The following is a 12,043-nucleotide window of genomic DNA, read 5'->3' as shown; positions in this document are numbered from 1 at the left end:
AAGAGCAAAAACAATGACATGGGACGCCATGAAAGCAGAAAGCTTCCACAGAGCCAAGGAAATGAAAGAGTGAAAGAACAGTTCACTATTGGGAAAATATATGCCAGTCATGTATATAACAAGGGTTAGTCTCTGAAATATACAAGGAGTTCAAACAGCTCCATAGCAAGAAAATAAATAACTTGACTAACAAAAGGACCAAGGAATTTAATAGCCAAATTTCAAAAGAAGACATAGAAATAGTCAATAAGTATATAAAAAGATATTCAGGATGTATGGGAAATACAAATCATACAGAGTGCCTATTATCAAAAAGGAATAAAGAGATACTAGGTATTGGCAAGGATGTAGAGAAATTTCCACTCTTGTATACTGTTGGTGGGAATAAAAATTGTGTAGCTATTATGGGAAATAAGGAGGCTACTCAAAAAAGTGTATGATCCAGCAATCCCATTCTTGGTAAATATTCAAAAGAATTAAATTTTTTAAAGATTTATTTATTTTTATTGCAAAGTCAGATATACAGAGAGGACGAGAGATAGAGAGGAAGATCTTCTGTCTGATGATTCGCTCCCCAAATGACTGCAATGGCCAGTGCTGCACCGATTCGAAGCCGGGAACCAGGAACCTCTTCCAAGTCTCCCACACAGATGCAGGATCCCAAAGCTTTGGGCCGTCCTCGACTGCTTTTCCAGGCCACAAGCAGGGAGCTGGATGGGAAGTGGAGCTGCCGGGATTAGAACTGGCACCCATATGGGATCCCGGCGCTTTCAAGGCGAGGACTTTAGCCACGCTGCTGGGCCCCCAAAGAATTAATTTTTAATCCTAAAAATATCAAGAAATATATATACTTCTATAATCATTGAAGTATTATTTATAATAACCAAGATATAGAAACAACCCAATGTCCACTGACATATTAATGAATTAAGAAAGGGAATGGCATCCTTAAAAAAGAATAAAAATTTACATTTATAAGAACATATATAGCCATTGAGGATGTTATGCTAAGTGAAGAATGACAGTGGACAAAAAATTGCATAATTTCTCTTATACGAGTATCTAATGGCATAAGCTGTATTTGTAGAAGCAGAAAAGAGAATGGTGGTTAACAGTGGATAGGGGCAGGGGAAACAAGTTGTTCAGTAGTTAGAGTTTTACAAGTTGAATAAGTTCTAGAAATCTAATATTGTACATGTTGCTATTGGTATGTTATGTGTTTATAATTTTTTTGAGAAATTCTTGTCAAGCGTCTCACACACAAGCTAATGGGCAAAAGGGAAGTTTTTCTGATAATGAATATGTTTGTTCACTTAATTATCATGATAGTGCAAATGCTCATATTTATCAAACTGCATTTATTACATTACTACCTTTATTGTCTATCACCTATGTATCAGTACAGCTGCAGAAGTTCAGCTGAGTTAAAGGAATATCAATGAGAGAGGGAGAGAGAAGGAACAAGACTGAAGCCCTGCTTGCACTAGTTCACGTCCTCACAGCTCACTTTCTCACGGTATATGTTATTGACGGCAGTTCCCTACAGTTCCTCGTGGCTGTCTTACTTCCTGCCCGTACTGCACTTCCAGGGCTCGCTACTCTCGGGCATTGCTATCCTTGGAATTTCTATTGCACCTCATTGGAAGACTCTTGACCAGGAGACACAGGTCCAAGGAGGAATATTCACCTTGTCAGAGTGGCAGGTGGGCAATCATAGGGGGCTCTGTGTATAGTTCCTCAGAGCTGTCTTTGCCAGTCAGAGTTCCCAAACAGCCAATCAGCCAGATGGCACAGCGTCAGGCAGGCTTTCCAGGCTTCCCTTTCACTCTCCCCAATCCTCACTCCTTTCACTGGAGATCACTTCCATAATAAACTACCTCTTTTTCAAGCCCTTGTCACAGGTTCTGCTCTGCAGATCCTAGGCTATGACACAGTGATAATCATGCTGTTGACCTCACAGGTTTGTTCCAAAGATAGACACTTAAGTGCATATAAAGTACTCAGACTAGTGTCTAGCACATGGAAAGTACTCCATAAATGTTAGTCATTTTCTTCTTCTGAGATGGAATGTTCTGGAAGATGAATTTGCAATGTGCTGTCATCAATCTCTCTAAGTGTTGAGCAGACTCATAACAGTAAAAGTTGTTTGTGGTTTTTCAGCTTCAACTCCCATCTTCATTAACGCAATTGTGGCTGTAATGGAAAGAAGGAAAATATCAAATTCCTCTCCCTCTTATGACACCCACTTGAAGCCCTGAACCTAAGAACTAAAAGCAAAATAAAACTACTTACCAGCGAGAGGGAGAGGAGAATAACAGCATGTGGCTTGTAAACTTAACAAATGTAATCACAGTAATTGAGCAGCCCAGGAAATAATTTGGCCAGCATAATTATATTACAAATTGCATGTTGCACAATTAAACAATTGCATTTTCACCACAAATGGAAATCCAAATATTCAATCTATGTTGAATTGAAGAGGTAATTTAAAATGAGAAAAGAAAAGGCACAGCAATTCATTCACATTTGTATCCATATCAGTGAGTATCAGCAAAATAATAGTGTTTTCAAGAGAACAAATACAAGTGAGTTGAATGAATTTTGTCAAATACTTTGCCGATGATTTATCATTATTTGACTTCGCAACGTGTAAAATCCAAAAGCTCCACTCCTTATCATTAGGGCAGATATTTCTGTTTTACTAGTTCTTAATCTGGGTTTTTAAGCTAGATTAATAAAACCCTGAATTGAGCAGCAAAATTAATATTCAATTGTCAAACATCTTGGAGGAATCATTTCTTACTTTTTCTTTGTCAAATTCTCATATACTTGAAATATACTGGGACATGAATTCACTAGAAATATAAATTGCTTTTCTCACTGTGCTGTCAAAATTCTAGTAAGGCAGGGATCTGATGCAGCAGTTCAAACACTGCTTGGGACACCACCAGGCCATATAGAAGTGCCCAAATGTAGGTCCTGGCTATTTCCAGTTGTCGCTTCCTGCTAACGCGCATCCCGGGAAGTAGTAGATGAGAGTGCCTGGATCCTTGACACCTAAACGGGAAACTTGGATAGAGTTCCCAGCTCCCAACTTTAGCCTATCCCTGGCCTGACTATCATAGGCATTTCAGAAAAGACACAGCCAATGAGATACCTCTCTTTCCTTACTCACACTTAGAAATAAAATTAAGGAATTTAGGAATTTGAGCCAATCCTCACCAAATATCTGATAAGGACCTCTCTATGCTACAGGTTCTGTTGTGTGTGGATAGCAAGGAGTTGGGTGGACTTAATTCTCTTGTGAAAACTATAGAAAATGAGAAAAAGCAAACAAACTATTAAAGTAATTCATTACAAAAATGCCATAAACATGAAGGAGCAAAAGTATAGACTGCCATAGCTACATAATTGAGATTGCTTCAAAAAATTAATGAAAAATGGAGTCAAAGATGAATTATTCTGGTACAAAAGTCCTTTAAATCCATGATGGTATCTTCAGAGTGCACATTTTCATAAACTTTTTTAAAGATCCTCATGGCTGAGATAGGAAGGGCCAAATCAGAAAGAAGGAATACTGAGAAGTGGACAGGAAATCTTCTAGAAAAAGTTTTGGTGGTCAGAAGGCTTGGAACACCAAATGCTGACTCTTGCTGCTGATGGGAGCTAAACAGAAGAGCAATCAGAGAACATCTTTACCTTATATAAAATCATAAATTTGGCATTTGATCTGAGAGCTAGGACAATTGCATCACATTGTAGAGTCCCTGGATTTACAGCTCCACTCCTGAGTTCAGCTACCTGCTCTGCTGACCCAGGCAGGTAGTGGGATGGTTCCAGGGATTTGGTTCCTGCCACTTGCATGGTAGATCTCAATTGAATTCCTGGCTTATCTCGTTGGTCCTGGCTAGGGGGTTGTTGTGGATATATGGGCATGGGAGCTCACTCTGTCTCTCTACCTCTCAAATTAGACATGATAATAAATAAAAAATATCTTGGATAGTATTCAGTGATTTGAGTTCTGTAATTCTTGGTCTGTTTCTTAGAGGGCTGGAATTTTATCCTTTTTGGTTGATGAAATCTTTAATAAATGCTATTCATAACACACCAAACCTCTTTCTGCTGTTCTTGAAGTTTAAGGACAAGATATCCTCAGTGATTTTTCATAACTGACAAAATAATTCTCATTTTGGTCACCATTTGTTACGCGCTCTACCATGTGTCAGCATCGTGACAAAGCTTTATAGGAATTATTTTACTTGCATTAGTCCATGTTCCAAGGCTGTTTTGAAGATGGGGCAGCTGAGGTTTAGAAGGGACCTTGGAGAGCAGGGTATCTGGTATTGAACTCAGTGTTTCCTTTTAGCTTATTTATGTAATTATTTAGTAGTATTTTCTGTGATACAGTTTTATAGGTATAGGGATTTCCCCCTCCACCTCTACCTCCTCCCTCTCCATTCTCCCCCACAAACTCTGTTTCCCCAATTTTATAACAATAATACAGTGCTTTAGAAGTAGTCACCAGTCTAACATTCTGCTATTTAAATGTATCATGGTATTGTAGATATAGGCAATGGCAGAAATCAAATATCCTCTTGTAAAGGTATACTCAACAGTTTCATTGGGAGTTCTCCTTTCATTTTCAAATAGAGATGCCTACTACAATGTGTATTTACTTCCTAGAATGCTAGTCTCCATTATTCAGTTAAACTGTGAGAGTATATAGACATGGTTTACCTATTGATCTTGTATTTTGCATGAAGTTTGCCTAATATCAGAGAGAACATTTGATATTTGTCCTTTTGGGATCAGCTTATTTCGCCGAGCATGATGTTCTCCAGTTGGCAGCATTTTGTTACAAATGGCAGAAATTCATTTTTCTTAATGGCTGAGTAGTATTCCAAGGAGTACGGGACCCAGTGTTTCTGACCAATTGTATGTTCACCAGCATGTTACTTGAGATGTTCATTGTAATAAACAAAAAGAAAGGCAGGAGGGAAGGAGGAGAGATGAAAGGGAGGGAGAAAGGAAGGAACAAGAGGATGAAAAGAGGAAAAACTCCTTATCATGAGATTGGTCCTATTTGTTGTAGTGTTGGCCATATTTCTCAAAATATGATCCATGGAACAATAACCAGTATCACCCAGGAACTGGACACAAATTCCCGAGCTACTGAGCTTTTGATTCGTATGGAAGAACCCAGCAATCTCAGTTACAAGAACCATTTGGGTGAATTTGACACGACTGACAGTTTTGGAGCCACTGCTATAGACAGATATAGAGGGATCTGTCACGCCTTCTGTTTGCTTGAGGCATGACAGTCCCAGGTGACAACGTAATTGCGATTCATTTTCTTATGCTGGGGAGATCCAGAATCAGGAAATATTTTCTCCACCCAAGCTATGGATTCCTAACATATTAAGTACCTGAGATGTCTCTATTCACCGAGTAATCCACACTGATTTATAATTGATTTTGATCTATGAGCTTTTATAATTTTTATTCATATTCTCTGCCATTTAAAACAGATTATCTCATTAAGAACTGTTCCCAGTCCCCTTAAGGTCCTGGCTTTGTTTGTGCTCACGTACATGTATTTTATTTGGAAAATGTGTCAGACCCATGGATAGAATGTGAAACTTTGATTGGATTCTGGAAAGTATAGACTTTTCTGTTCAACTTAATGCAGGAGCTCTCTCTGCAATATGGTGGTGAACCAACTCTGCAGGAAAGATGCTAGCAATAAAATAAAGGAAGTAAAATGTCCTAGTGAAAAAAGAAAGTGCTGGATGTATGAAATTTGGTATTTCTCATAGAAAGGAAAAATGCCTCTCTGTGAAATAGAAGGTCCTGAGTCATGTTTCTGTTGGTCGCTTTTTCTTTCAGCGAAGTGTTGGTCTGAAACTCGGCTTTCTATGAGATGTGTTCTATGGGACACCTATTCTGACATCATCTCTAAAAGCAAATAGAAAACCCATTGCAAACTCTTTCCAAGTTGGAGATTTCAGCGTGCCTTTTACATTCAGAGAAGTTCCAGCAATGTATCATTTCTGTTTCAGTAAGTATGTCTCAATCTTTGATTTTAGAATCGTTTTTGGTAATGATGTCTTATTATCCTGAAAACATTACTTTAAGGTCTTCAGGTACTAAATGGTCTTTGAGTCAATCAGGCTAATGTTGCAAAATTTATAACAATATTTGCCTTAAAATTATTTAAGTATTGGTGCCATTCTAGGGCCTCATTTCTGGAGTGAATAGTGGATCCTCCAACATGGTGTGTGGAGTGAAAATGGGCTTCCCTGAGCAGAAACTGACAGAAACGTGAGTAAATGACATGATTAAAATTTGTCCTTATACTTTTTTTTTTGCTGGGTTGAAGGTCCTTATGTTTCATGCCTCTGCCAAATGAACCTCTCATATATAGTTTTCTGGTCCCTGTTGGAAAGTTAGTCATGATGATGACTTGCTACAGATGTGCTCTCTGCAATGCTTGCTTTGGAGTTTAAGGGGTGGAATGGCTTTGAGCCTTGGCTAAAGTGGGTAGCACATGATTCCTGCAAATGGCAAAGATAACAAGCAGAATGACAAAGTCAGCTCCTGAGATTTTCAATCACAACAGCATTTTCTGTTCCTTTTCTGAGTCATTCTGCTAGAAAGGAATTCTTAACTTGGTCTTTGACATTCTACCCAGCCAGATGCCTGTTTACCGGTTCCATATCATTTCTGTCTCATGACATGTAACTTTTTTTGCCCCTTAAATATACAGTGCTATCCTCTCTCTACTGAACTGTACTGCTCATTCTACCACAAACACGTTCCTTTCCCTACACTCCGCTAAAACTCCACTCCTCTAAACATCCCAGTCTGGCCATCACTTCCACTGATGAGTATGGTAAAAACAAAATTCTAGCACATAAAGCAGAAAGGATATTAAAAGACTCAAATTTCTGCAGTATGCTGGTTAATCGAGCTCAATGTTTACTTCAAAGGCAGTGTCCTAAATCATATGACAGGACTCACCTGGTGGGAGACTGCCACCCTTGATGTCACCTTGTCTTGGGTCCTGGATCTGAACCATAGCCAGAAACCGTACTTAACTGGGTTTGCTACTAGCACCGGCATCTGCGTTAGCCTGAGTTAAGAACTTGACTTTCTAACCCATACAGTCACAGATGTTGTGTGCCAGTGAGTTTAAATTGTACCACGTAGGGCATTTGACTTCAACTCCTAGCTCTGAATCAGTGTTTTATTGTTGAACCTGATTAACGTAGTTTAGGGAATGCACTTGTTGCTCGGTTGTAAAAAAAAAAAAAATATGTTGGAGAGGCAAGTTTTCTGATTTGTACCTTGTGGAGTTAGGATGTATAAGCCTGCAAATTTCAGGGCTGGTGTTGTGATGCAGTGACAGCAATACCAGCATCACACATGGGGACCAGTTGGAGCCACATTCTGCCTGTTCCATTTCCAAACCATCTCCCTGTTAACATGCTTCAGAAGTCAGACCTAGATGAAGTTTAAGGCTCCTGGCCCACACCCATTTGTTGTGGCCATTAGGGAGTGAACCAGTAGGTGGAAGGTCTCTCGCCATCTCTTCCTCTTGGTAATACTACCTTTCCAATAACAAGATATAAGAAAAAAAAGGTTGTAAATTTCTAGTGGATTCAAGACAGGCTCAACAATATTGGACTACCAGATAACATAAAAGTGTTCACTATTTGTTTTCTAGCTATATAATCTTGTGTTAGCTGTCATCCCACCTATATGTTTTAATTGGCTGCTTTGAGAAAAATTGACTGCCTATGAGAAAAAGGATTGTGTAGAATAACTTTTTTTGTTATTAACAATTGTATTTCCAGTCCTTAGCTTAGTATTGTTTCACACACAGTAAATGTCCAATAAAGATCTATTAGGAGAATAAACTTGACTCAATTAATATGTGCTTCATAAAGTCAACATTCAAGGAGTTTTAAAAAAAAGATTTATTTATTTTTGTTGGAAAGACAGATGTACAGACAGGAGAGGCAAAAATATCTTCCATCTATTGCTTCATTCCCCAAGTGGCCACAATGGCTAGAGCTGAGCCAATCTGAAACCAGAAGCCAGCAACCTCTTCTGTGCCTTTCATACGGGTATAGGGTTCCAAGGCTTGGGCCATCCTCTGCTGCTTTCCCAGGCCATAAGCAGGGAGCTGGAAGGGAAGTGGAACAGCCACAACACAAACCGGTGCTCATATGGGACCCTGCTGCTTACAAGGTGAGCAGTCAAGCCATTGCACCAGTCCTCTTATGAGGCCTTTATTTCATGTATTCTACATTTATCCTTTTATGATTTAAATCTAGCTGGGTACTAAACTCTATTTGTATTAAGTCTGCCACTGAGGCAAGACAAGCTATGCTAATTTCCACCCCCCATTACTGATCTGGGCTCTGGAATTTTGACAAGCATTTCCCAGCTCTGAATTCACGGAAACTGCTTTTAATATCTTCAACCATTGAATGGAATCATATTCCCAGTTAAAGGAAAAACTGAGGAGCAGGACCACCACATTTTCCCAGCCTCCACACTGTTCTAAGCCCCGATCTATGTTCTCATGATATTAGTTTCTATTGTATATGTTTAGGAGTTATTATTTTCCAAACCAAAGAATTTGTTCAGCTCCCCATCTGATCATATTTCTAGAGATGAAATTCCCCATGTTATGTTAAGCCTCAAGCACCTTCTAGAAACTGAATGGAAGATTTGTTCCATGACACTAAAGTTAAAGGAGTCCTAACTAACGATACAACTTGGACGTTGATGTAGAGTTTGTTGTTTATATCCATGGGTCTGGATGAAATGCTTAGAAGAGTTAGTATAGGTGGTTCAAGGAATGTTGGGCACTTTAGTATTTAATGGTTGAGGAGATGCAGAACCAATAATGACAAAGAGAAATTGGATAAGAGGAACTAGAATGATATGGTCCATGGGAAGCCAAGTATTTCCAACAGAACAGAAGGACCAACTGCACCAAAGGCAGTGTTAGGGTCAACTATGATGAATAAAAGTGAGTGGATCATTGAATACCTTGGCTTCAAAATTCAAGAAGCCTGTTTTGGTAGAATTTAGGCGAAAGCCCTTCTCTGAATGGAATACAGTTAGAATGATAAGAGAAGAAATCTAAATCAATAATTGCTGTTAAGTACCTATACAGATTAATAAGGAACATAGAAATTAGGAAACGGTTTTTAGCATATGATGGTGTAAGGTTTTTGCAAAACTAGGGGAAATTGCAGCATTCATTATATTTGTGAGTGACCCAGTAAAGAGAGAAACATTTTTATGTGTGTGAGAGGAAAGGATTTGACTAACCAGGATGAACGGAATTCAGTGCAGTTAGATGGACTGGCTTTGGGAAGGCCCAGACAGAGCATGCACAGGAGGGAAGGGGAATTCTGGGCAAAGACATGTGTGAATGGATGTCTGTGTAATGATAGACTTTTGTAGGGATTTATTTTCTGCTGGTTTGTATCAGTGGTGTAGGGAGTATGTCCGTCAGCTGAGGACGAGGAGGAGGTGCTAGAGGAGGTAGGGAGGAAAGAGTAGGAGGTGTGCAATCCAAATCTAATGGAACGTAACAGAACGAATGATGATAGGGCTTTCTGGTAGCTCTAAAGCCACATGAGGGTGGTGATTATAAACTTAAATTGAAAGTGGTTGGCTTTTCTGCTCAGCTGTGGGTATGTGGTGTGTTTCATCAGAATTTTCCATGCTTTAGTCGGGTCTGGAATTGCTCCAGGTATGATGATGACCAAGAAGAGCACTAGAACGATGTAGGAGGAAGTGGTGGCTGTGATTTCTGAAGATTTTATGCCAAATAAGGAGGATGTGAAGTCAGACAGTAAAAAGAATGTAAGAACAGTGAATTGTTGGACAGCTGATGGATTGTAGTTGAAAATTTGTTTGAATGCAAAAGGGAATAGGCTGGAAATATAAGAGGTTAGAAATAAAGGACACATGGAATGAATTTTGGGTTGAAATGCTTGGCAATGCATATGTATAATTATGCAAATGAGTATCCAGACAGAGCGAGGACAGGATCATTAGAGATTGAGAGGCAAAGGTATGAAATGATCATTTGCACCAGGAATTGTTACAGTACAGCCCAGACGGGCCAAGACCCCATATTCCCTTGCTCGTTGCCCACATTGAGATGGCTGGACTCTGGGAGGAAGGAGCCTTCTGGGATACAGGTTGCTGTTGCAGTACCAGCAGAGTGGCTGTCCAGGCAAATTGGATCATTAGAGTGGGGGAGGGAAGTTTTCAGCTTTGTTGTATCTACTTTTTTTTGTTTCTTTGCCCACAAAATCTAAACTCTTTACTACCTGATCAAATCCTGATCTAAAGAATTCACTTAAAATTGTACTAAAACAGGTAAAGCGAAATAATGTCAGTAATTATACTAAGGTGGGTGGTAGACTGTGGTCTTGCTGTGTTTTAGTTGTTGAATGTTATGGTTTACTCACAAGACTATGATTATGAATTGCATTAATATGATATCTGAAAAAATAACAAAAGAGGGAATTACAGCAGAATGAGGAGAAAGGAAAGAAGTATGGTTAACTTAGAACTGTATCTACGAAATACATGAAATCTGTTGTTTATATTAATGCAAATAAAGACAAGAACAAAAAATTAAGTGAAAAAATATGAAATGAAGGCTTATGCCTTGAGTTCCCTGGTTTTAATATTTTTAGAAACCCTAGAGAATTGACTCTGGGATGGCAAAGATCATACCTAGAAATCTAAAAAAATAGTATTGAATAAGCATTTAAAGTTGATATTTTACCATTATGACTACGGAAATATGAAATGATTGCTGTGTTGACATACAATTTCACTGATAATGTAAAGTATAAAAAGATTAAATACAGAAGCAAAGGCATATCATCAAGGCTGAATATTCAGAATGGGTTTTTTGCATAATTTTATCTTATTTTATTTCGTTTTATGACACAGTTTCATAGGCTCTGGAATTCCTCCAATCACTCCCCATACCCTTTCCCCATGTTGGATTCCTCCACATTGTTGCAGTAATACAGTTCAAATCCAGTTATGATTCCTTCATTGTGAGCATGTACCATGCATAGAGTCCAGCATCTTATTGTCCAGATAGATTGAACAGTTTCTTGGGGAGACCATCCCTTGTCTGAAAGTAGAACTGGCAGAATATCATCCCGTCCAATGAAAACCCACAACTCAACATGAACAAAAATTTACAACATTATGGATTTAATTGACTTGGTATTGAGTGACCAATATGTTAGAAAATACAAGTTCTTAACTACATCCTGTGACTACATCATTGACTTTTAAATTTTAGTTTATACGCAACCAGCTGCTATGCACCTTAGAATGGTTATAGGGTACTATTCAGCTGTCTTGTGTCTATTTTCATTTTAGTATTTAGCAGTTTATAGTATTGAAGCATAATTTTTACTGAACTTGGCGAATTTTAGGATAGTCCAAACTGGCTTATAACTCTAACAAGGCATATGTTAACAATTGAGGCACAAAACAGTTTTAGGAGGGGTGTGCAGAGAAATCTTCAATACCTTAGTGAGGAGTAATTAATCTTTGTGTCCTACCTATTGTAAGTCCAAACTGACCTTTTCCTGTCTGGTTCTAAGCTTTCCCTATTGGTCTCTAATCTTCCACCTTCTTAGAATGTGTGAGGAAGACATTATGTTCTATCAAGAATATAACAGCTAATTTATAGACAACAGACTCGAATCAACATTAGACATTAGCAAAACTATAAAGACATACAGAGGAATCAAGAGCGATGCTGACAACCTCTTAACAGGAAGTCATGCACAGAGTGGGGGGTGCAGAGTGGAGCAGGAGCAGGAGGAGGCTTGTATCTCAACCCTGGAGACTCCCAGATCCTTACCAAGGACTATCAGTATGGGCACCAAGGACTACATCCCAACTGCCAAGGAGACCATGGGGAATTGGAGTGCCCTTGTAGGCCGAGAACTCTGAGGTCATCCACTCCCTATCGGAT

General features: G+C 38.9%; 1 long non-coding RNA gene across 2 annotated transcripts in view; it reads left to right on the top strand.

The window, feature by feature from the left end:
• Positions 1–12,043, top strand: part of LOC131482068 (uncharacterized) — a 436,522-nt gene that overhangs the window by 348,115 nt on the left and 76,364 nt on the right. For both annotated transcript variants that reach the window (XR_009246743.1, XR_009246744.1), the window contains exon 3: positions 5,887–6,058. This is a non-coding gene — a long non-coding RNA (uncharacterized LOC131482068). The remainder of the gene's footprint in view (positions 1–5,886; positions 6,059–12,043) is intronic.

The sequence above is a fragment of the Ochotona princeps genome, chromosome 15 (genome assembly GCF_030435755.1).
Source record: "Ochotona princeps isolate mOchPri1 chromosome 15, mOchPri1.hap1, whole genome shotgun sequence".
NCBI lineage: Eukaryota > Metazoa > Chordata > Mammalia > Lagomorpha > Ochotonidae > Ochotona > Ochotona princeps.
The sequence above is the reverse complement of the archived record's forward strand: the minus strand, read 5'-3'. Positions and strand labels throughout refer to the sequence as shown.